At 41.3% G+C, this 26,942-nt stretch overlaps 1 protein-coding gene across 1 annotated transcript in view; it reads left to right on the top strand.

Annotated features, from left to right (window-relative positions):
- grid2 (glutamate receptor, ionotropic, delta 2) overlaps positions 1 to 26,942 on the top strand; it is a gene marked incomplete at both ends in the record, with an annotated part of 431,005 nt that overhangs the window by 306,354 nt on the left and 97,709 nt on the right. The window lies entirely within an intron of this gene.

Below are 26,942 nucleotides of genomic sequence, written 5' to 3'. Positions count from 1 at the left end.
GATGTAAGATCAACTTGACACTATGGGGGGTTTTTTTTTTTGTTCTGTTGGTCTGTCTGTAAGTTAATTATTCGATAACTAATAAGGAGCATATCTTTTTTCATCTTATCATCACTCATACATTTTTCCAACACACGACACAGATTATGACACACTCCTACCAAACGTATGTTTGGACAAGCATACTTCTGAAATATGATTTTTTATAAAGTTAGTTTTTTTCACATTCCTGATGCACTGCAATCGGAAAAGGCCCTATAGACATCACTGACTCGTGGATTATACATTCGTATGAAAACATTAAGGTAAACATGAGACCAAGACTTGCAAGGTTCTCCTTAATCCCTCATAAAATGCCATTGGACAAAGAGACATTACATACACACACACAAAACCACACACACACACAGGGTCTGTCATCCATACCGGAGGGATCTCTTTACAGATAACAGTTGAGATAGTGAGCTGTGATATTGGATAATGTGGCGAGACACCAACATAACGCAGCATGCCATCACAGACAAAATTAATCTTTAAAGCACAGCATAATTACATTTAGGCACAATTCCCTAATCAGAGAGCATAATTACTTCTGAGAGAATTAAGGCCCTTGTTATACAGTATTCCTGCCACAGTCTCCCTTAATACTCTTAACATTTGTTGGTCCGCCATTGTGTTTCAATTAAATTCATACATGGAATCAAATGACTAAGGAGAGGCGAATATTCCTCTCAGAGTGCCTGCATATTAACTTTATCTTGTAGCTGAACCGTGCCTTTCTAAATGATATAGCCTTCTAAAATGGCGGTCATGCTGAGCATCTGACCTGCAATAAAAAGCAAGGCAGATATACGTCAGGCCGGAGAAAAGGTTAGTGGAAATGGCTCATACAACTCCACCTCCATGAAGAAAAGCCAACGTAAAAATCCTGCCTCCCCCAGTGTGTTTGTGTGAAAGGAAAAGATAAAAGGAAATTAAGACCCCGGGATGGCAGTAGAAAAAAAAAATCTCATGCTGTTCAAGCATTCCATTATCTGTGTTCACTTAAACTGCTATGTATAAGAATTACTTCTTCCATTCCCGTCTGAAGAGACAGAGAGAGGTTGAAAGTGAATAAAGGCTTCAATGTCAATTGATTACTATGTAAAGCAACCCGGTCTCTCTCACCCCAGGTTAACAGCTTCCCTTGTGTAATGATGGCATCGGTGACAACACTTTCCCGGGTTAATTATACTGTAGCAATCACCACTGTCAAGGTGATTGGCTTGCACTATAATGCCTTCAAATATTATCGTCCACTATGCTTCCACTCTTAATACCGTGCCAATCATTTGACATGATGAAAATAACTAAAGTGACTTCAATCAAAAATAGTCAGCTTGAATTGAAAATACTCTCATACAGTTTATTATTATTATTTTTTAAATAATTGACCTTGGTGTGTTCGTTTGACCAGATTTGCAAACATTGCAGTTGGACCAGTGTAAACTAAGCCAATGAATAATATTCTCACTCAGGGTTACCTGTACACATCTGTCAACATCCTGAATAGATAATAACATATTAGTTAAGCCTGGTGTGTCACAGAAAAGTTGATTAAAACTCTTTTGATTCAGCTTGAAGTCACAGCAACATTAAACGAGGAGCAGCAGCAATAACTTTAATTTAATAAAATGGTTGGAATCTGAAGATGGTGGTGGCGTATTTAGCCACTGGACAGGGGAGCTGTCAGAAAGAGCCAATTACATTTCTCAATTCAGTTTGACATTTTAGAAAGGTATTGATGGCAGAGTAACATTAGCCATCACAAGAGGCCAAGTTTCACAGAGAAGGGGCAATCGTTTAGCAGCTACCGTATTAACTTTGTCATCTATTTCCTTGTAGGAATTCTCTCAGATGTATCCAATAATTGAAGTGCTCTGTTCAGTGTTACAACGCTTTAACGTTATCATGTATTTAACATTCCCTGTGGTCACATGTTAGAAGGCTAATCAGCTAAATATTTCATCCTTAGCATTTGCAAGCCTTCCACGGTGCAACCTTCATTCTATTATTTAGCCTTTACCCTGTAGTCATTGTGCGTCTTAATAGTTGGGGACATGAACTTCCCTAGAAGAAGCATGTCCAACGCTTGAACCAAATTAAATAAACATTGGTTGTTTTTTCTGAATAAATTATAGCTCTCTTTCTCTTTCTCTCTCTCTGCCCACACCATGTGCATTAACTTCCATACCATATGAAGTCAAATGTATTTCTCCTGTACCCGACTGCTTTCAGGACACTGTGTCTTGTAAAGAAATATGGATAGTGGGTGCGACCCCATGTATTTTACATAGGAGAGGCGTTCAGTGCTTGCAAGGAAGATTCTGAATTATGGACAACAGGCCCCGATGAGCCCAACTGCAGTGCAACTACTGGTGTGTTGAGATATAAAGTGAGTGTGTGTCTGCCTTATCACACCATTAACGGTATATGAAGACTCCCTTAATTATAGTATTAACTCTACATTCTGTTGAGAATACCACTTAACCTGATCTTTCTTTCCAATCCTCCCTCACTGTTCTGTCTCCTCTTTCAGTCTTCTTTCTCATCCCTGCTGAGAGTCTCACTAATGACAGACACACAGTCCAGCCTTATTTTTTACCTTAATTCAGTAATTCTTCTGCGGACCTCTCATTTTCTCCCCAAACCAAATTTGCCTTTTTCAAACCACAATCTTTTGTCATGATATTTTTTCCCCAACACACTTCTCACATAAGCATACAGTTGTCTATGGATAATGATAATAGCAGAGACCTCAGATCATCATAATTATTAATGTGACACTGTGATAAAATTGGCTCTCTGCTCCATTACCTTCAGGGGCTGTACTACATGGAAGCCTATATATCTCTCTCTCTATATACATCTACGGGCATACCAGGCTCCACTGCTCCCTTATACAGAGGCGACAAGTCTGCCATGTGTAATTGCTTCGTTAGCTATCTGCGACATCTTAAATGTCTTCAGAGAGGAAAAATGGCTGATCCGATTTATACTTTAGAACCAGCAACAATAAAAAAAGGGCTGTGGCTAAGCGGGGAGAGAAAAGGAAGATCGGGAGGGGGAGGTGATGAGTGAATGGGGAAACACTGATACGTTGCTAGATTAGGGAAAGGGTGAAGAGGAGAAAGGTAAAATTAAACTGAGAGAAGAGCTAGAGAGACAGCTAGAAGGGGGATAGATGACCTAATCCCCATAGATCCCGCACAAGAGCTAGAAACGCCAGCACAGGTCGTAATAGAGTCACAATCATTACACTCGTACACTCTCACACATGCTCACGCTCTCGTTTCCCCCCACGGCAGATATTCTCCATCTTTTTGGAAGACGGAGCGAAATATTCTCCCTCTTCATAAGACTCAATGGCCTGCAAACTGCAGTGTTCTTAAATTGAGGTCACCTTCAATTATCTTCTCTCAGTCTCATCTGATGTATGTGGTGAATTACGCTAAGTGACTTCAGAGAGTCATGGGACCTTGGAAGCCCCCTCACAGTCCTGCCATCATGCAAGAAATATTTCTTCCATTACATGTTTTGAACGATTGAAGGACATTTTTCTCAACGTAACGGCTTAATGTGCCCACCAACTCAAGCACGCGCTCATGGCAGCTCTCCCGGGGACGCACGCAAGCCATGAATGCACGCACACACACACACACACACACACGCACACATTTCCATAAATATCCTGACATGCTTAGAAATGCTAAACTAACCCTTTTGACTTTGCATGACAATTAACGTTAGTGTCTGCGTGACCGTTATTGTGTAACATAGAGAAACACTGGGTTTCCCCTACTTCCAACAAAACTAATTCACATGCATGCAGAGAGATTATTGCCCATTTCAACGGAGTTCCACTGAGTTAATTATTGAGTTTCTCTTATAAGGCTAAGCCACAGTGACACACAAAGCTGTTAGTTACCTTTTTCATCAAATCTAACAGAAATTATCCACAGACACATGAATTAACCTGTGACTCCGGCTGCAAAATCTAAATCAAGCTCTGCTTTTCTCCTCGTGGCAAGAATAGTAGTGCCTTTTTGTGAGCTCTCGTCACAGAACTAGGAGGGAAATCTTTTATTTAACCTGTTCCAACTCTATTTGATTTACAGCATATAGCTGCTTTTTTAATCTTCGTTAGTGTCACGAAGAGAGAGTTTTTTAAGAGCTTTTCTTTGACATTGTAGTCTATGCGGACAATCTGAACAAGCTATGAAAATCTATATTTAATGGATGGCATTTGCATGTTTTCCTTTTGGCTTATTGGATTAGTCTGGCACAACACAGTACCCTAAGACATGTGGATAGTAACGTCCTGTTGTTTGTTGTTCCTTCTCAAACACTCACTTGTATTGGCTCACAGACTAATATCCTGTTGCTGCTCTCTATCAGATGCATCTGCCTCACAGTGCGGGACTACACCAGGACTCATCCACATCTTAGCTGTTGAAATCTAACATGCCTGCTATATGTGCAGTGGCTGTTACTGGATTGGGATCTCAGTTTAGCGAGTTAGCATGCTAACATTTGCTATTTAGAATTTACAGCTGAGGCTCATGGAACAGTTCTTAGTATTTCAGGTATTTGATGATAAACCAAACTGTTGGATGGATACAACTGTTTATTTAATGATAGTGTTTAATAAAAAGTTATTACAAGTCCTGCGGGGAACATGAAACATCTCGATCAAATGTCATGGCTTCATTCTGTAGACATTTAACTCAGAACCTCAAATGTCAACCTCATTGTGATCCAGAGGAAAAGCCAGGGGACCACCAGAGTCGTTTGAATAAATCATGTGAATGTGAATTACACATCAATCCATGTAAGAGTTATTTAGATATTTCATTCTGGACCAAAGTGATGGATTGACCGAACAACCAACACGGCCATTCCCAGAGCCATGAAGCTAAAGGGGCTAAAAATCTGTTATGACAAGTTTCGAATTTAAACACAAATTAGAGACTATGTAAAAGGTACTCTGATAAAGTGCATTCGAAGCAGTTTCAGCAAATAGTTAAGAGAAAACAAGTCTATAAACAGTTGGTGCAATTAAAAATGAAACTGTAGATGTACTGTACCAGTGTTTCACAGCAAGCACACAGTTTTACTCAGAGGTGAAAAATACTAAATAAGGCTTTAAGGCAAGATCAACACTTCTGATAATATCAAATAAGCCACGGTTGCTAACAAGGCAATAGGCATAGTAATGTGTTTAATAAATTGAGATTTTATACGCACATTATGTAGATAGTGTACCGAGGCCTCTCGCGCGTCCTCTGATCATGGAACAAAGTAGAGAGGATGCAGCTCTAAAAGGCAAGTTAGCCAGCGCTATTTTAGGGAGGTTATGAGGGGCAAAACCACTGGAAGTGATTATTACAATTATGTAAAAACCTCCTGCAGGGTGAGATGGAGAGGGTGATGAGAAAAAGAGAAAGGGAGGTTGGGGAGGAGGTACCGATGAGGCAAATATTATTATCATGATGTGAGTCAGAAAAATGAGACGCAGTTAGCAAGTTGAAATAAATAAATCAGAGGGAAAGTGAAGTCAAATCTGGGTGAAAACAAGCAAAGAGTGAAGGGCGGAAAGATAAAAAAAATATCTCCAAGGGGAAAGATCCCTATTTCTCCCAAATCTTCCGTGCTATTAGGTAGATTTGCATGCATCTTTATGCAGCATGTCTCCCCCTCCTCCAGGCCAGGTGAGAGATTGCTGAAAGAATGGCGGGGGCAGGAAGTGAAAGGAGGAGGATGAAGTAAAAGATGCATGGCTGAAAGGAAGAGTGAAAAGAAACGGGAGGGAAGAGCTGAGGAGCAGGGAGGGAGGGAGGAGAAGACGTCATTGATTTGTCCTGCTTCACAGATTCTTTACACTCCGCTTCTTTCCTTCTCTGTCATATAACCTGATAGGTGTGTGTGTGTGTGTGTGTGTGTGTGTGTGTGTGTGTGTGTGTGTGTGTGTGTGTGTGTTCTTGTACTTGCTACATAGTAAGGACTGAAACAAGTTTTAAAAGTGGATGACATTTTTTTAAAGTGAGGACATTTTGGCATGTTGACCTGTTGGGAACCTGTCAACAATAATGATAACAATAATGATAATAATTCATAATTGTGTCTTTTAAATACACTTGTTTGTCTCTGTGCAGTTAAATGTGAAAATATACATTTCATCTCTCATTGTTCACAACAAAAATGAAATGATAAGACATGTGCAGCGTAGCTTAGCACAAGCTACAGAAGTGCAGAGGAACCCCTTGTCTAGCTCCATCAAAGGTGCTTTCAACAAATTGTGGATTAATACATGTAGAGAAGACAAAATACAACACTTTGTTTCAACAAGAAGTTATCTTACAAAACCTAGGCACAATAAAAAAAGGCACCTTCCCATTAGTCTTGTTCATTTGCTGACTTTTCCTGCAGTAAAAACTCAAAACCCAGGTGACGGTTGGATGTATTAGCGCCGACATGTATTGCTTCGACTAAGATGAGCTATTGCCCTGCTTTGTCATAGAGCAATCTCTCTACTAAACTTACAAAGCTACAATTGAGACTGATCTTCTCATTTCACTCCCAGGTAGACAGTAAACAAGCACATATCCCAACATGTTGAAGCGTTCCTTTCAGGCTTCAGTTTTGACTCCTATCTTTTATGCTGTCCTTCTCTGAAGTGTGGCTCAGGGCTGGAGTACTGAGTAGCGATTTTTTTTTTTGGTGATGAGAGCTTTTACCCCTCCGAACGTATGAATACTTGAGTATTTGCAGGCTTCCTCTCTGCCTTGATTGATGTCAAAGACTTGTTTTAGCTGGAAGGTCGTGTCAATCATGAGTGAACACACATGCACTGACCAGCAAGTTATATTCTGGGTGACCACAGCGACAGTGGACACCGGACACTAATTGAAGCTGACAAACTGCCTCCGGTGTCCTTTAGATCAGCTTAAGTGTGGCAGCGCATGTGAATATGTTGCTGTGTATCTCTGTATATGCGAGAGAGAAGAGAGATATCAAAAAGCACAGAAAGAAGAGGGGAGGGAGCTAGAGAGAGGTAAGGGGAGCAAATAAGTGAAGCAGACAAATATGAAAAGGCAGAGGAGTGGGAGACAGCATTTTTTAACTATTACCTGCTGTCACACAAACCCCATTGGGAAAATCATTGTGGTGCCAAACAAAAACACCCGTTGTGTAAACAGTATGGGTAACACCAAACACGAGCCCGGCAGCCACTCGTCTGCTTCTCTGTTTGTTGAGACAAGCCAGGAGAAGTTTTATTCCCCAGATGCTCCGCTGTCAATCCCGTCTCATGTCTCAGCCAAGACAGATTCTTTGCGGTGACATAAGGAAACCGAGCATAAACACGCAGATTTGTTTTAAGAAAATGCAGCTACTGTACAGCTAGATGCATATAATAAGGGTCTGCTGAATATAATCATTCCAAGAATTCAGTAGTCAATGTTGCTGTAACAGCTTCCCGGAGAGCTTGGAGAGAAAGAAAGCAAGAATGAAAGAAAGGATGAAAGAACTGCAGTGCTACTGTGTGTGCGCAGACATAAGTTTTCTTTCTGCTCCCTACCTATTTCTGGGATACTGTAGGCAGAATTGTCTGTGCCTGAAAAGAAGAGTAAAAAACATACAGAAGAGTGCTGAGGAAGTCAGCGTTATAAATCTCTGATTCCAGCTCTCTTCACCAACCCCTTGCCTGCTGATTTGCTCTGCCGCTGGTGCTGCAGTGAAGTACAAGATGCCTCTGTATGTATTTTAACAGTCCCCATATTGGTGTTACACTAAAGGTTGGTTCTTGTTGAAGCCATACAGCTCCAATTTAGTATTAGTTTATTGACAGCATTTACTATATTAACGCTTTCGTTATTTAAAAAAAAAAAAATATGCCTGAGGCCAGAGGCATTATGTTTTTGGGTTGTCCCCCGGTACGTACCACCATGCACTGTATAAAATCTGAACGTAGTCTCCCTGACCCTAACCATAGGTTTCTGAACAGCTGTCGTGAAGCTCAAAGTGTGTGGCTTCGGCTGAAGCCATCTTAGCAGTGACGACAAAGCCTCCAAAAATTGGCAAAGAGGTGGCTCGTTGGTGGAGCCAAGGCGAGCCCGGGTGACCTGAGACGGCACCCACCTGTCACTCAATGATGACCATTAATGATGACTAACTGTAAGCCTTAATATAATTTAAACGGAGAAGTTCTATAAAGATTCCCCCCCCCCCGTGCAGTCGTCATGAACGTTATCTATAGAGACCAAACCGTTTTTTGTACCAGGCTATTACCATGTTTATTTCTGCTGTAAACCTGAGTATTTTAATTCTGGGGATTGACTCCCTTGTTGGAGCCAGCCATAAATAACCATTTGAGGAACCATTTGAGGAACTGCAGTTTTTGGCACTTAGACGTTGGCTTCATTTCACAGCACCAGAAGTTGCTGTTCGGTACCCACGACCATCTTGCCCATCTTGTTATCTCAGGAACAAGTGGAGGGAATATCTTCAATTTTGTCACAAACATTCCCCTGGACTCAAGGATGAACTGATTATATTATTGGTCGTCAAAGGTCACTGTGACCTCCCCAGAAAAGTTGTTGGCTATAACTCAAGAATTCATATTTTAATACTGACAATTTTATCACAAATGTCTAACAGGATAAAATGATGAAGTGATGACATTTGGTTTTCATTTTGCCAGGTACTACTCCTACCTCATGGCTTTTGGAGAAAGACAGACCAATGAATACTGAAAACATTCATGCGGGGAGAGGAAATCTGCCCCGGCTGTCTGTCTGTGGGACGACATGTTAATAATACAACATTACTTTGGGTTATAGTAGAAAATGAGAAAAAAGGGCACGTCTGGGTGGATGGAAGAATTAAAGTTCAGAGGGATAAAATGCTGAGTGCTGTCTGAAACGGTGAGTGGCTAGGAGGAGGGATGCAAGGACTGAGGAGAGAAAATGAAGAAGCAGCCATGTCTGAGCCCTCGAGCTAATGTTTTTATTTAAGTCAAGTCATGGAGATGAATAGATGGATGAGCACACAGGGTGAGTGATGGATGGACAGAGGGGGGAAAAGAGGAATAGGGAAATGAGGTGCGTTGACGGTCCTTGGGTTAATCTTTGCTTCGGAGTGGATGGATGGATGGATTGATGGATGGATGAACAGACTGGATGGAGCAGGGATGTGAAGGAGAGTTAAGGGGGAGACCTAATTGCCTGTGACCTGGTTGTAAACACAGCACTATTAAGGTGGCAGCGGAGAATAAGGGAGGGATCAGTAGAAAAGAAAGGAGAGTGAGAGAGCAGTGGTATCTGACACCAAGGTTGTGTCCTTGTGTTAAACATACCATGGCTTTGTGAATACGAGCAGACAACTGGCCTGCAGAGAAGAGGCCAGGGGACCTCAGCTGGAACTTTGAGGGAGGAGAGGGAGATTGACCAAGGATTACAGAACACTAAAGAGATTAAATGAGGTGAATAATAAAATTGGTAGAGGACAGACTGGTGAGTGTCTGCAGAGACAAATATGTCACAGAAGCCATAAGATATGGCCAGAAGATTACATGTTATATTATTGCTCTAGCAAGGGAAAAGAATCATAAAAAGTGTTTTTCAGAGATAAGGTGGTGCTTCTCTACAGGAAAGGACACTGCAAGCCCAAAGCTCATTCTGGTGCAATGCTGCCCAGCTGGGAACATTTAAACTTCACTCCAACTTAAGGAATACAAAGGAGATGGACAGGCACACCAACTGGAAGACAAGAAGGCATGTCGACATCAACAATTTACAGCTAGAGAGACAGAGTTAGGTAGAAAGACAAAAACTGATAGGGATTAAACAGAATTGTTTAAGGTTGACAAGCCAACCCCATTTTTACACGCAGTTAGCCAACTCCGACCTAAAATTAGAGAAATTCGATCAATAATGGTGTAACACATTTTCACTCCCAACTGGTTAGTACCCCTATAGTACCAATTTACGACATGACAGGGACAGCATGTCAGATTGCGCTCGTTATATGCATAGAGTATTTTCTAAATAAACTTCTGTCTTCACAGGAAATGTAGTTTCCACTTGTTACATGAATACTGCCTCTTTTCAAAATAAACTTCCAATGTAGGTTTACTTACTTTTAAGGTTTAGTCATGCAACACAACTAGGTAGTTAGGTTTAAGCAACAGAAGTACTTGGTTAGGCTTAGGAAAGATTGTGGTTTATGTTAAAATAAATGAGTTTCTTACGTAAAATAACTGTTTGTTCCATAACTGGCATTAATATGGTATGGAAGTTAATTACCAAAACTAAGGTAAAATAAGTCAATGTTGACTTTGTTTCACATGAGACATGAACAGCTTTGTTTGTTTGTTTGACCCATCCAACCTCCACTCCCGCCCATGAATTTCAAGTAAAGTGATACTAAAGAAGGATTCCAATGTGTGGCTGGAATTTGACGAGTTGCTGCCGTATAATTTTGTAATCTGCCTATCGTCCTACGGACCAGCAAAAGGCGAGAGTAGAGACGGTATCAAATGCTCGATGAGAAATTGAGCTGTGTAAGGAGAAACTGTGTCAAACTGGACAGGTGTCTGGGTTACCTTTCTTACCTTTCCTCACCATTAAATTGGCAAAGTCCCCATAACTTTTCACATTTTCTTCGAGCTGAATCTGTGCCGACTCTTTGACAAATATTCCCAATGGCACCGGCAGAGGCAGAGGCTGCTGCAATGATGGAACTGATGAAGGAGCGGTGTGAATTGATGGGACCCATCACAGACTCACACAGTCCTGGTTTCAAAATCCTGTCCTTTACTCCATTATATTACCAGACACATAATCCTCCCCTCTAAAGCAGCCCCGTCTGACTGTGCTTTTTGTCACACATTCCCCAGTGAAACCCTGTCTCAGCTGCTTTTGTTAGCACCATTCCCTCTATTGAAAAGTCTTGACTTCATGTTTAGACTGCAGAAAATGTGTTCTTCGCAATAGTTCTGTCCCTGTGTTTTTTTTTTGTAAGTACTGTATAGAAATATAAACACAATCTTAATTTGTTTCAATTTATTTTTTATATTTCCATAATTGCATGATGAAGTATGAATTTAGTAAGAAATTCAAATGATTCTTTGCCCACTAAGGTGGAGACATGAAGTAAGAGACACTCGAGTGCACTTAAGAGAGGAGAAACAAAGAGTAGCTGCCTGACCTGCAGTTCTTAGGTGTAATCCTGCCTCTAGAGGCCAATCTTGGCCTCTCCACTCTTCCACTGAATAATCTGTAAATATTGGCCCAAAGCTATTAAGAACACCAGCCAATTATTCGCCTTGTAATTACTAAGACCTCAATTTTGGTATGAAGTTTTTTCATCAAACATACGCTTACCATAATAAGAGTTCCCCAGGCAGCAGTTAACCCTCTAAGAGACACTTTACTGAGAAAATCTCAGAAAAGAACCAACACTTTCTTCAACCCATACGGTCCAATGTATAGGACAGGGGCACCATCACCCCACACCGAGCATCCACTCCTCATTAAAGGTGCAAACTGCCCTTCACACAAGGGGATGTAGAACTGGATATGTACATTGCAACTCAAAGCATATAACTGGGTACCTGTCCTTGGTAGTTTTCCTTACCTTCTGCCCAGTGTATAGCCCAATGGGATAACATGTGGTCCATATGACCCTTGAAAGGATAAATAAATTAAAGCGAGCCAAATACGGGCTATCTACTTATCAAATTGTGTTGTTGTTCCAGTTGCTGCAAAACCTTGTCCTTGAAAAAATAAAAAAAATAAAAAAAACTTGCACCTAATAATGTTTACTGTTCTGCTGAAGGGTATTACTCATTATTCAAAATATCTCTCTAAAATGAGGAAATTGATTTCTCAATATCTTTTATCACTATTTAAAAATGTGCTGCCCCTGGTTTCTCTTCTTCATTCCCTGATTTCGGCATGCATACACCCACACCACACTGTATCTCAGTCATCAGGGGACTGCATACCAAACAATCATATCACGGAATAATCGGAGAGTGAATCACCGCATGCCTACAGTAGATTTTCTCATAGGCTTAATAAGCATAGGCAAGACGGATTTGTGCTGTGTATGTGTGTGTGTGTGTGTGTGTGTGTGTGTGTGTGTGTGTGTTACACACACTAAAGTGATTACAGTAGGGGGAACAGATTTGCATTGGTTTGATACTCCATCCATCTTCCCCTCCCTCTCCTTCCACCTCGTGCCAGCCCTTCCTCTCATTTCATTTCCTCTCATCTCATCTCCTTTGCTGCCATCTCATTCGTACTCCCTCCCATTCTGCCTCCTTTGGCTTCACAATAGGTCCCTTTCAGGACCAAAACACACTGAATTATATTCAGGTGTGACTTTCCATGCTCTGCCCCTGTGTGTCTGTGTCTCAATTCTCCAGCCTCAGACCAAATCAACACCATTGCTGGTCTGATAACACTTTCTTTTTTTCGGTTTAGCCTTTTTTCTATTTACCTTTTCATTTCCAAAATGTTAACTATGCTTTTAATTAATATTGTTAAAGTCATGCTCCTGTTGTGTCTGGTGAAAATGAAGTTACTTTGGACAACATTGTAAATGTAATGATATTGTCTGATTGGCTATATTAACACATTAAAGTAAAAAGTCATATATAGTCAGGTTCCAACAGAACAGAGGTTTCTAGCTAAAAAGAAAGAAAGAAAGAAAAAAAGTCCTTTAGTTCAGACACACGCAACCTAACCTCTCTTGAAATGCAGAAAAAGAAGTCATCTGGAAAAACAAAGGAGTGGCTGGGCACACACACACACACACACACACACACACACACACACCAGATGAATGCACCGACATTAATACATAACATTCTGTAAGTGATCATTTTAAACGGAACAGCAAAGAAGAAACAACAACAGTCACTCTTGAAGTAAATAATAGGTTGTTAAGAACTTGACAAAGAAAACTTATTTTGACATTGGGCATTGTGTGGAAAATACATGGATTGATATTTCTCCCCCCCCCCCCCCCCTCTTTGTCATGTTTGTAACCATTAAAAAACAAGGGTTATGAACAGTATTGATATGAATAGTATTTGTCCAAAACCTCCAAACTTACTCTTATTGTCAAACACCTTCTTGCAGCATGTATCCATCTCATTATATTTGTTCTATGTCCCTCTCTTTCTCCATATAGACTTTCCCCCCTTCATTTAGCAGTCTAATTGTTGCCTCTAATGACAGCCCTACCCATGGCTACTCTTTCCCGTCTTCTCTACAATGTCCCTCCTTGTCTGTCTCCTTTGCTCTCCCCCTCTTCCTTCCTCTCTGCCAGCTAGGCCTGCAGGCTTTCAGCAGCATTACAGCGTGTAAACCTCGGATTACAGCAGCCCGAGTCTGCCTAGCACTGCATGCCTCTGAGGATCACAAATACACAAGTGTGTGAACACACACCCACCCACACGCCACTTAAACACACGCATCAAGTTATTTACATAGCCACGGACACACATGAACTTTTAAGACAGAAAATACACTTATGTGCATGGCGCAGTAGATATGCATATACTGTGTACACAAACAGTATACACATTCCGCTCACACGCTCGCTGACTGTGCACAAACACTGACACCACCCTGCTCTATCTCAAGTTAACTCCCTCTGTACGCAGCATGTTGCCACCACAGCTAACTCGCTAGAGGATTAGCTACACTCTCCTTGTGTGTGTGTGTGTATACCAAACTTCTCTGCTGATTATTGCTGCCCTGTACCTCAGCTGGCCTCCCTGTACTTCATTCTGCCGCTTGCTGGCCCCCCCTCCACTCAATGCAGGTTGTGAAGGACACATGTAAAGATAACGCCCTCTTCTGCTGGGAGGCCCTTGGGCAATGTATCGAAACCAAACATCCTAGAAAATATGAGTGATTACAGGTTTTTAATGAACACATCAGCCAAGTCTGAATGTACAGTATCCGTAAAACATTTTCTGACGATCATTTTTAATTTGTTTTCCCCACAAATTCCCCACATTCTTGAAATATGATAAAAGGTTGTCTTTAGGCACTCACAGCACTCAAGGCAAAGAAAAGATAGTCGTCTTTGTTAAAGGGTAACGTTGGTATTTTTCAACCTGTACCCCTTTCCCCATGTTTTGTGTCCAACTCACTAATGGGGACCACAATTTTTGAAATTGGTCCAGTATTGTAGGAGTATGCTGCAGATGGCAGCCGCGAAACAAGCTGATAGGGCAATTACACAGAGCCAATTTAAACGTTACATCGTTCTGAAATCTGAATATTGGGCGACAACATGTCCTATTATTTACAGCATTCTTCCACTGTGGGCATCCGGTCACAGCACACTACAGGAACACCACCAGTATCCAGCGCTTCGTGGCCTTGCAGTAGCTGGTTCACTCTCCTCTGCCTGTTGCCTCGCTCTCTCTCTCTCTCTTTCTTTGTCCACTTTTCAATGTGCAGGAGTTCGTCATCCGTGTACTCTTGCTCAAATTAATACGGACGGGCATCGAATTCAAAGACCAATGTGGATGAACACATTTTCATAATCATCCAAATATTTATCAATGACAAAGTCCTTGAGATAACACCTAGCTAAGCTTTCTGTAATTAATAATAATTTGTGAAACTGAGTGAACATCTTTCTGTCGTCAATTAAAGGACAGCAAGTGGTCAAGCGCTTTTTCAGTTGCTCGAAATTGGGAATTGGGTTTGTAAAGGAGGATACAACTTCCAAAAGAGGGCACTACAGGGCTTTTTTATTATTTTGTATTGCCTCATGTCATTGTGGTCTCATGTGTGTCCTCATCACAATATCACTTTCATTTTTGTGTACACTCTTAATACTGATTAGATATTATAAATGGGCCTAAATAGCTCTGTTGGTTTGGTTTTCACTGTGGTGCCATTCCCTTGAGGGTTTTTCATTTAAAAACACCCACCCCACCTTTAAAACTTTCATCAGTGTCACAGAAAGTGTTCTTCAAACGGTTACTGCTTCAACATTTGATATTCTGAATGGGTAAAAGGTACCCTTCCCAGGGCAGTGCACCTAAAAATGTATATTAGTTTTTTCTGGGCAGGAAAGCCGTAGGCAGTTAATAGGCGAGAACAAAGAGAAGAGCATTGTGTGCCCTGAATTTAATTCAGTTTTGATGTGAAAAGGTGGATCTTATATCTTTATACCACATTAGTTCAACTTTATCTTACCTTAGCTGCTTTATGATGTTAAGGCCACTATGTGGCTTTAAGCTCTCTGCTTTGTGTGCTTTTCCGTGCCTGTTGTTTTTTTCCAGCTCGACAAGTGTCGAGGTCAAGACATGTTGATACGCCAAAATGGCTGCTTTTAGACGTACAAGGCTCAGGCACAGGCCCACTGTGAGCAGCAGGAATCAGAGTGATAGATGACAGGTGTGTTTGTGTGTGTGAGTGTGTGTGTGTGTGTGTGTGTGTGCGTGCGTGCGTACGTGCGCGTGCGTGTGCGTGCGCGAGTGAGTGAGTGTGAGAGAGAGAAAGAGAGTCAGACAGCTGAAAAGTGAAGAGTGCTAAGTGTATCCCCCTGCCAGAATGGCTGCAAAACAGCACCTAACTGTGCACACGAGCGACATACATATACACACACGCGCACACACACACACACACACACACACACACACACACACACACACACACACACACACACACACACACACACACACACACACACACACTCTTACAGACCGAAGATGCCAGTGTCCATTTTTTCAGAGGTAGAGTACATGGCGTCCAGCAGTCAGCTGTCTACCAGACCTATCAGGTTTTTCACAACTGAGTCACACTGACTGACTGACTGAGTGACCAGCTGACTTAGTGTCCAGTGCACTGAATAAACGGACGAGCTGTCAGACTGACTGACACGCTGACTAACAACCTGCACTGCAGCTGACGTTGCCGAAATTGACTTGCTAGATGTCATTTTCTACTCCCTCAGCAAGACTACAGGACTCAACTGAGAAACCAAACGATAAACGAGTATTAAGGAGTTAAATGCAGGACTCGATAGGTGTTGGTATTGAGATTGCAAGCAACAAATCCACAGCAATTTGAAGTTTAAAGACAAGTACTGTGTGTGTCCTGGAGGCATCGTCACACAATATCGGCTTCTGTCCAATATGGGCTGTTTATTTTCAGAAATTCTATTTAACCGAAACCGCAATGACGGTTTTATACCTTCTAATTATTATTTTGTATTTATTCTCCCTGTTGTGGTATGCTTTTTGGATCACCTTTCCGATTTACAATCCCCTGGTGTATTGGCAGTGAAAAAGAAGACATTTAAATAGTGAAACTGCCCTGGTGCAGTTGGACTTATAAAACAGAAATCCATCTACCTCAAGGTTTGTAAGCAGGCTTTATGTCGAACCTGCAAAAGGGTTTGGGCAGGATTATGGCCCTCTGCTTCCCTAAGATAGTGATTCACTAAGTTTAAGTGGTGTGCCAGTTGGATGCTCATACTTTTCTGAAGATGCTATATAAATCACCTGTGGTAGGCTGAATGAAAGCCTGTCCACGTTAGTAGATTAGTCATCTGAATATCAGTTTTCCCAGATATCCCGACACATTTGATTAAAAACGGTCTGCTGACAGAAGTAAAATCATGTCACGTGTGGCTTCTATGAGGGTGTAAAACCACAATTCCAAGGCACATTTTACATTTCACTCCATTATGATATTTCACTTCATATGTGCATGTATAATTTATAACCCAGTGGAATGTAATGACTTAGATTACTGCTGCTGCGCTTAAGTTCATTTAATAGTCCCTATGGATTTTCTTCTTCATCTGCACATGCATCTTTATGTCAGCCTGTGTGTGTATTTGTGTGTGTGTGTGTGTGGATGTGCATACATTTTCAGCTACGTGCAATCTCCGCCTGCATGCTTCCTCAGCTATATGTGCGTGAAGTCTTGTTAAACAGATGTAACCGGAGAGAAACGGCACTTAACCAGCCACAGGTTTAGAAATTGTATACGCACCACCACACCGGAGTAAGGTAGCGATACATGCATCCCTGAGCGTGAGGGCAAAGGGAGGAGAGAGACTTAAAGACCTAAATAGAGACATACGCCTCCCTGCCTGCATTTATACCAAACACCAGGCTGACAGGCAGAGGTGGAGAAATGATGGAAGGAAGACGAGAGTAACAGGAAGTGAAAGAGACAACAGGCAAATAAAGTTGAGAACTTTTCTTTCCGTTAACATAATCGAAGAACTTTGCAGGTAACCCCTGTCAGGTTGAACTTGTATTCCCCACTGGATCCGCAACCTTTCAGCAGTCTTCCGTCTGTCTCCTCATCATTACACTGCGCTGTCTGACATCTCTTCCCTCATTTTCCTATGGGGAGAGTGAAAGCAGTGACAGAGAACTCTTTCATTTTCATTTTTTTTAAATGACTTCACCCCTGTTTTTTCTCCAAGTCTTTGCTTCTCCAAGTACTTTTTCCAACTCTTTTGGTTCCTGCCTGCCTCTTTCTCCCCATCTTTTTCTCACCTCCCATTGAAGAGAACATGAGAGGCAAAAATGATAAATGCGTCCAGAGATAAACAAACAAATGATGTTAACACCGTATGATTCATTTCTAATGCATTTCCTTTACAGAGCTTAGTTTTGCACAAACAATTGTATTCTCATTTGCCAAACATATCTCAAACGCAGAGATTAATTGAAAGAGGTGTTCTTTTGAACGCCATTGGGTTAATGATTTATATTTTTTATTAAGGCAGTACTTGATTAAACACAACCAATTAAAAGCAGACAAAAAATGCATTAAATGATAATGCTGTTTAATTATTTAGTTATTTACTCATTTGAATTTTGGTGTTTCAAAGCGCATTAAGGCAGAAATTGGAATTGTGTATACATGTACCAAAAACACCATCTAACCCTCCCTCACATGCACACACGCAGACACATCTCCTCGACAATTCAAGCAAGCAATAAAACAGCTTGCAGCTCATCTGGGAAATCAGAACACAGCTTGTTGTTGTCGCTATCGTAATGATCGGTTTGTATAGACTCCTGTGTGTGTGCGTGTGTGACAGGGGGGGGGAGAATGATAGTATATGAGTGATCGGGCAGAATGTACAGTTTATTACTTTAGGTCCTGAACACAACATCTACCATCAATACACTCCAGCTCTCACTCACTTTTTTTTTTTTCCCAACTCCCACTGCTCCATATGCTCACTACCGCCGTGCATAAGAGCAATACCATATACTCACAAAGGGCTCCATTTAAACCTTTAACTTAGCATTACACAGCAGCGCCAAATCCAGACACTGGCTGACAGTCGTGTGGATGCCCCGTCCCTTTCACAACCAACAGTCTGCAATGTGGGTCGGATATTTATTTTTCCGCTCCACTCCGGTGACAGACGTAGCCGGAGGCATTATATTTTGGGGTTGTCCGTCCGTCCGCTTCTCGTAAAGGCGATATCTCTAGAATGCCTTGAGCAGATTTCCTCAAATTTGGCACAAACGTCCACTTGCACACAAGGATGAACTGATTAGAATTGGGTGGTCAAAGGTCACTTTGATCTCACAAAACCTATTTTTAGCCATTTCTCAATAATTCATATGCTAATTCTGACAATTTCACACAAATGTCTAAAAGGGATAAAATGATGAAGTGATGACATTTTGGACAGACATCGATGTGAACTACAACATGGCTGGTTGGCATACCACCGCAAAGTAGTAAATCTAGTTATGTACTGGCTGGCTGAATGGTAATAGCACTACTTCAGAACGTTGAGATTTGTCTTTATCATCTTTTACAATTGCAATGTGCTAATGTAATCTCCAAACATTCTTGGAGCACTCAGAAAGGTGATTCAAGTGAGACTTTTGAGAGTTCAAACATGTCAAGCCACAAAAGACCTTCATGATACACAAAGAACAAATCAGCACATAATCAATTTCATGCAAGCCCGTCCAATCAGAAGCGAAGAATATGAGCATTACTCTTCAGTAAGGCCCTCTGAGAGCAAAGTGTCATTCATGATTCCATTTGAAGTTCACTCCTAGTGGAGCTCCTCCAGAGGCAGTTGAATGATTGGATGACAGTAACGTTTCCCAACGTGATTTTCTGATGAAAAGCCTTACAGACAGAATTCCTATAAAACAGCTATAGTTACACATTTATTCTACTATTAATAGTGTTTATCTGTTTTGGAATTGTGTGAAAATGTCGGTGTGTGTGTTTGTGTAAGAGAGAGAGAGAGAGAGACCAAAGGCCTGGGCATCCACCGACAGCTTTTCTGTGGAGTTATGAAAGGATTTTTAAGATTGCAAAGTCAATTATTTGACTGTGCATTGAAGAGATATTGCAAACATGCTAGAAAATGTGTTTTTTGTTCACGGACCCTGTTTCCTTTTACATTATTAGCATGCAAATTACACAGTTTATCAGTAATTTGCCAGCAATATGTCTTGCTCTTGTAATTGTTTTCCTGGAATCCAATTCCATAAGGCAGCTGGGCAGAACTTTGCTGAAGTGGCTTTTTCAAATATAATTGCTTTCCAGGTAGTAGTCTCATTATCAAAGACATAATGATTGTAATAGGGCATACCATTCGATATTTTTCTAATTTCATCATACCAACTATTTAGAAGAAAAAGTATCACATAAAACAAATGAGTCAAAGAGGCAGGAATTAAGAGAATAGAGTTTGTGCAATTATTTGAGACGGGGGTATAAAGGGAGACCTGCATGGACACACGTTCAGACAGCATAATAGAATAGAAAGCCTATATGCTTGGAAGGGATCTACTTTTCACGGAGGGAACAGGGTGGATGAGCACACAAACTATAGGATGGAGATTAGGCAGCCGGTGGTGCAGAGCACTGATACTAGTGCAGCGCGGACTGCTTACTGCAACAAGCTGTCCCCTCTCTGTTAGATGATGGAGACGCAGAGAGAGAGAGAGAGAGAGAACGAGAGAGATGAAGCAATGGTTTGTGGGCTGAAAAGAATTGGAAGAGGGATTGAAGGAAAGGAAGAGAGGGGAGAGGACAGAAGGAAGGCTTGGTGTGCAAGCTGTTTGGAGACTGCACTGACACACATGTTGCTCATCAGCAGGGGAGAAAGGCGGGGGCGGGGGGGGGGGGGGGGGGGGGGGCAGTGGAGGAGAGAATGGGAGACAGGAGTAGTGAAACTGCTCAGCAGCTTGTCTATGTTCGTGCCTGGCTACTGTCTCTTTAATGCAATGGCAGACATATGAGTGTTTTGCCGAGACGACAGAAGGAGTGTTACAGAGCTACAGAGGCTGGAAGCGACGCACCAGTGTCTGGCAGACGAAGCAAGGTTAGCTCAAAGAAAACAGATGAATGGAGGGATAACAAAAGAAAAGAATCATATTGTATTTTTCTAGCTGTTGGTGAAGAGTAAGCAGATAAACTACCAGGAGATAAGAGTCTAAGTCTGCACTAACTATTCAATATTGCACTGCATTAGAAAGCCCATAATCAAATATCTCCCTCCACTGGTGGAGCTGATGATGTAGGGTGAGAGGAAGTACGCCGGCTAATACAGCAATTGCCAGCATCCAATTTCATGGGGAGTTGCTTCTTTTGTGTACCAGCAGTAATTTGAGTCATTGTAGGACAGAATGTTTGACATGTATTCATACTTTACTGATTTGTTTCACTTTTTACAACTTCCTGTGCATACAGATTTTGTCACAGCTGCTAATCTCTCAGTGCTGTATACACCGTCCCCTGCCGCACTGCTTCGAAATGTCACCTGTTATTGATTGCGTTTTGAATAGCTGCGAGTCATGTATATCACAATCAGACCAAAAGCCACAGTTTGTCGCACAGTGTGCTCTGGTGTGTTTGCCACAGGGAGAGAAAGTGAGAGACGGATGGAGCCTCAAAACAATCTCCAGTGATTTTGGGATGCCATTTAGGCTAGAGGAGATACTTTTGTTTGACTGTGTGTCCATTTATGTGTGGTTTGTGTTCATCTAAATGTGTGTATGTGTGCGGGATGGGTGGCTGAGTTGTGTCCAGTGAAAGGCTTTGTTGTAACAGTAAATGACTCGTCTGGGCCCCCACACAGCACCGATCGATGTTCCAATTACTTTTAAATGTCTGTGGTTACACATCCCTTGAAGTGCCCGAGGTTTGTGGGTGTACGTTTGTATGTGTAGGTGTGTGTGTGTGTGTGTGTGTGTGTACAGTATACTGTATATAAGTGTTTGGTGGTCATGATAACAGTAGAGGTCGGAAGGTGACGAAAGTATCTCCCCCCCCCCCCTTTTTCAGTGTTACAGTAATGTAGGCTGCTTGTCAGTACGCCACGGCCTGGCAATGCTGCACTACACACACTTTAGTCAGTGTGTGTCGACGTGTGTTTCAACGTTACTGACCTTGAGTTTCCAATCTCAACATCATTTCTTCTTTTTTTCTTCTTTTTTTTACTTCTATCCACCAAAACATGTCGCGTTATTGACTATTTTTGCTTAATTATGAACAGTAATTGAAAGCTGTGTTATATCAATAAAACACAGGTGGACAAATTATCCCACTTGTACAAACCATCGTTCCCTGAAGGAGAGGAAAAAGAAAAAAAGTATAATCGGCTGAAAAGTTTGCTTGATTAACAAAGTTAATGAAAACAAATGACTCGAGGAGACAATGAGCAATGTGAACTACCATTAAGCCGTGATGAAAAAGAATGATGCCATGATGTGAGATATTCAAAATCACTTCTGCAAGATGACAACATATGAGAGGTAGTCGTATGAATAAATCAATGCTTGAATATCTGTTCTCACAGACCCCCCCCTGAGATCCACACAGAGCCCTCTGAATCCCCAAAAGCTACATGTTCTGTTGTTTTTCACTTTATTGCCATCACATTAGTTGTGTTGATTCTAATGAAAAAGCACAAATGATTATAGCAAAAACATTTTAATACCCGAGAATAGCCCTTGATGGCATCAATGCTCATCGGATTCTAGCTTTGTGAGAGCTGCTTTGTTTCACTGAACTGTATTAATCACCTCAACTGCCTGTAAGTGAGTAGTATTTTATTTTTAATGTGGTGCCGCTAGACCTCAATAGAAATGATGAAGTCCTTTCGGTGTGTGATAGCACTATCGGTATTTATATTTAGAAGCTAGCAGCCGAAGCTCAGCGTTTAGGTAACTGAGTTTGCGTGGAATGCCGAAACGTTGCAGGAGATAATGTGTAGCTCACTGGTTGTTAGCCATGAGATGGAAATGTATGTAAGTTGTATTGGTTTTGAGGTATGGTGAGAAAGCTCATTGGTCAGTGGTTCTTTGGTTAACTTAGTAACAAGTTAAAAGAAAATACTAGTAAATGCAACAGGTGAAGTCTGATGTGATCTTATGGCTTTGTGTTTGGAAAACTAGTGTTTTACTACAACGATTCTTTACAGTATATTATAACCCACCCTGTCGTATCTCAGTGTGGAGTGAAATAAGCCCATGACTGTAATCAAATATGTTCATAAGGATTGTCATTGCTCGTTATTATTAATCTGATTATAAGACCGAGGTATGGGAATAGAGGTTTGCTTATCACTCTGTTTCTTTCGAGGTGAAAGCGCACTGGAGAATGTGGGTCTGATTCATGTGATAAAAGCAAATGTTGTAGCAGAGAAAAGATGTTAAGATGAGAGACGTGATGAGAATCACAGAAACATGGAGTCAAATGTAAATTGTGTCCAAAGCAAAAGGAACGACTGACCAGAGAGCAGTAAATGAGCAACAGAGGGAAGCCGAGCAAGGAGAACAGAGATAGTGCATGATAAATAGGAGGAAAAGCATTGTGGGACGCTAATGGCAGTGTGTTGAAGCCTCAGTCGTCATGGTAAGGGTCTAGGCCCAGTGGGTCAGTCACTTAACATGCACACACACACACACACACACACACACACACACACACACAAATGCACATTTATTTCATACTGTCGGGGGGGAAATGAGCCCTTATCTGGAGCTGTGGAGATAAGCAGAGGCAGTGTGCCACTCTGCTAGCCAGGCTGCCATTTTAGGTCCTGACTCACGTGTGCTCGTCCACACTCACTCACACACACACACACACACACACACACACACACACACACACGCACACACACACAAACAAACACTCACATGCAATGCTGCTTTCACACTCTCCTGTTATATGAAAGTCAAAACAATATGAATATAGAGTGAAAATCTTGGTATTCAGATAATGTAGCATAGTATAATGATATAATATTAAATATAATATCATATAATAGTCTTATAGTCTTCTTACTTATCTAGAAATGGAACTATAAAAGAGAAATATGTTAGAAGGCATTAAAGGATTTATAGCTTTTAATAACATCTAGTGGTTGCTGTGAAGTTGCGGGAATGTCGACGGGCTCAACTTACAGTATGCTTTAATGGGCAGAATTATAAAAGTAACATTTTCTAAGAGGATTGAAAGAAATGGTTAATTAAGGCAGAGATCCAAGAACAACATTCATAAGAGGTAATATCTTTTAATACTTCAGAAATTACTGAAAATAAAGCAGGATGTACCCAGATTGGCCTTTAGAAGGACGTGTGTGCATCTGCAACAGTGGAATAGTGGAACCAAGAAGACACTCTTCATACAGTACCGTAGATGTGTACAAAGAGCAATTTGGATGATAACACTCATCGCACTCACCTCCAGAAATTGGGCCTTTAAAAAAGACAAATCTCAGTGGCTGTCAATGACTCATTTAGCCATAATTGAATCACACCATTCAAAATCCGCAATGTATGACGATCAATCCATAGTGAGAGTGGGAGAGTAAAATTAGATTTTCCTTTAATGCATAATGTGTGTGCATTTGTGTGCGTTTGCGTCTGTCTGTGAATGACTGAGTGTGCTATACAGCTGCAAACAAAGCCAGCCTGCCCCTGATTGATAGCCTCTGTGATAACTGTAGTGCTTGACTATTTTGATTGATGCTTTTCCCCTCATCGTATTGACTTGCGTTTGAACACCGTGGGAAATGCCGCACAGACTACTTTTCTTTACAGGCCGTTGCAGAATGTTCATTGCTGAATCTGCTTTATTATTCTTTATATTCTTTTTTCACATTGGAAAAGTGCAGTGTTAACGTTTAACATCGCGGCCAAAGGACCTCAATGAAAGCTCAAACTAATGCCTTTAATAGGAACTCTTGTTTTATTCACATAGTCCAGAGGAATCAATATTAAGTGCCTTGCTTAAGGGTAAAATGACAGCAGAAGGCCATTATTGTCTTCCAGAGGCAGTACAGGAAACGCTGATGAATACAACAAACCCACACTGTTTTGATTTTGTAACTGCCATTATCTCGCAATCGTATTTGTTTACATTCACACTGACTTTATATACAAAGGTTTGTGCGGCTCAGTGCTATACAGCTGAACAGCTTATTAAAAGCGTGGAATAAGGTGGGCTTTAGTTCACTTAATTATCGTACATTTCACTGGTCATTACTTTTTCCACAGGGCTTGGCCACAAATAAGGGTCAAGATTTCAGGAAGTAAACAACTGAATAGGCTGATAGGAGAGCACACACTGCGCTACAACACCATTTTAAATTTGCATTCGTTGTGCTTTATTTACCGACCCCCGTTTTCACTTTTCACTGAAAACACTTTCCCTGGTCCCACTCAAGACGTCCGGTCTCACTACTGCTTCTCTGTCTTGCCGCAGACCTTTCTTTTTTTTTTTTTTTAACTTATTCTATGTGTACGGTATATATAAATATAACTTTCTTTCTTTTGCAAATCTCCATTCTTTTAGATGCCAATTTTAGTGTTCATATCACGTTTACCACTCGCATGTTACTGAAGGACAAACAAGCGACAACACAGGGATATTGTGCCCCTGTGTTGTGTCTTGTTTGTCCTTTAGTAACACCATGTCCCGGCATGTGTGGCTTGTTTTTGTCGTGCCTGTGTGCTTGGAATGTTTACGTGTGTGACGTGTACCCCTTTGTGCTAACAAGCATGCACTATTGTGTGTACCTTTTAAATGTATAGTGAAGGTACAGTGAAGGTTACAGTTTGCTCATGAATAACAACTGCAAAAAGAGTCCTCAATACCCAACAGGTTTCTGTATCTTACTTTAAAGCTGGTGGGCAAAAGTGAAGGAGAGTCTGTGGGACTACTATAGAGCCAGAGAGCAGCGCACTGTTCCGTCCAGTTAACAAAATGTGGATTAATATATATATATATATATATATATATTTAGTGCCTTTTTAACGGGTATCAACCTAGTGTTTATATGCATATTTGGTGTTACAGTATGTTATCTCTTTGTATGTGTGTGCTGTTTGCATCTTGTTTGTCTTCACCTTCTATCTTGTGTATTTTGCACACACGCAGCACATACGTACATACGCACATACACACAGCACATATACGTACACACAGATACGAAAAAAAGAAGGGAGAAGGGTTGCAGGCATATGTGAGTCGCGAGCAGGGTGCACACACACATTCACACACTGTATTAACAATGGGTTTGTAGTGAGCAGTGTACAACAGCAGTTTTTGTTTCTGTGTTATAGAATAAAGCTAGGTTGGCTCATCTTCAGAGAAACTAAATATTACAAATGACTCTGTTTTCTGCATGTTATAAAATAGAAAAAACAAAAATACCGGATGCAGTTTTTGAACGTGTGGGAGAGGAGCCAGATTCAGATTCTAGCTCCACATCTCCCCTCCCAGGCTGAAACGAGGATAACATGTAACATGATCTACCTGGCTGAGTCTGTGTGAGTTACATAAATGCAGACAGACAAGAAGAGTAACAGTGAATTTGAAATTGCAGCAATGTTCTAATGATAATTAGAATAAGACATGATAAGGATACGTTGGAGTTAAATTCCCTGATTAGACCTCTGCTCACATTAAAGCAGGATGAAGCTTTATGGGGAATTGTGTGTGGTCACCGGACTTGATGTACTAAACACAATGAAAAATGTGTCGTTTTTCCGACCCAACTGGTGCAATAAAGCTAAAAGAAGTCAGAGAGTTTCAATCAAACAGTCTGTGTAAACTTACTCAGTCCTGAGAAGAGGTTTAATCTAGTGGGTGAACAATGGCTGTGCCGGGCCTTTAGAGGGATGTAATACCCAGACCTTTCACAGGCACTGTAAATCTACACCGGTGTGTTCAGTTGATTAGATTTAAAGTCAAGTTGGGCAGTGCTATGCTGGTATACTGAATATATCCGACAATGACAGTCATGAACATGAGCGTTGTTAACTCTCGGGACAGTTTGCGACGCTCACAGACAGACAGACAGACCGACATCAGCCACTGTGTGTGTACTCTATCCCTGCCTCCAAAGTCTCAAAAGTCAACTTGACGAATGAGCGAGCACGTAGTTGCGAGTGCGTAAGGAGGATCAAGTTCGCACTTGTTATTGCCCTGTGCTACCGGGACTCCATTTGTGCACGGGGAGCAGAACTGCTACCATGTGATGACGCTTTTCCGCTCGCTGATGCTTTCTTGTGTGCTCACGCACATGCGCCCGTTTGCCCCCGTTAAAGTATTTGGATGAAATATAAACCTATGAAAAATAAAGTAATATAATTAATTTGTAGACACGATGCTGAAAATAGGTCTGAAAGACAAATTGAACGCCAACCAAGTAAAGAGTAAAAAGAATAGAATAAATGAACGTGAACTGGTTCATTAGAATGTGTGTAAACTGAAGCTCTTGTGAAGTGGGAGCTTGAGCAACACTGATAGCCCTACCTTATGGTGCAACGGGACACTAAGGGAAATCCCACTCGCGGTGGTCTACTCTGGGTGTGTCTAATGACTAGGTTAAGCAAAGTGATTCTACCA

The sequence above is a fragment of the Pholis gunnellus genome (genome assembly GCF_910591455.1).
Source record: "Pholis gunnellus genome assembly, chromosome: 6".
Lineage (NCBI taxonomy): Eukaryota > Metazoa > Chordata > Actinopteri > Perciformes > Pholidae > Pholis > Pholis gunnellus.
Note: the sequence above shows the minus strand (reverse complement) of the source record. Positions and strands in the feature narration are given on the sequence as shown.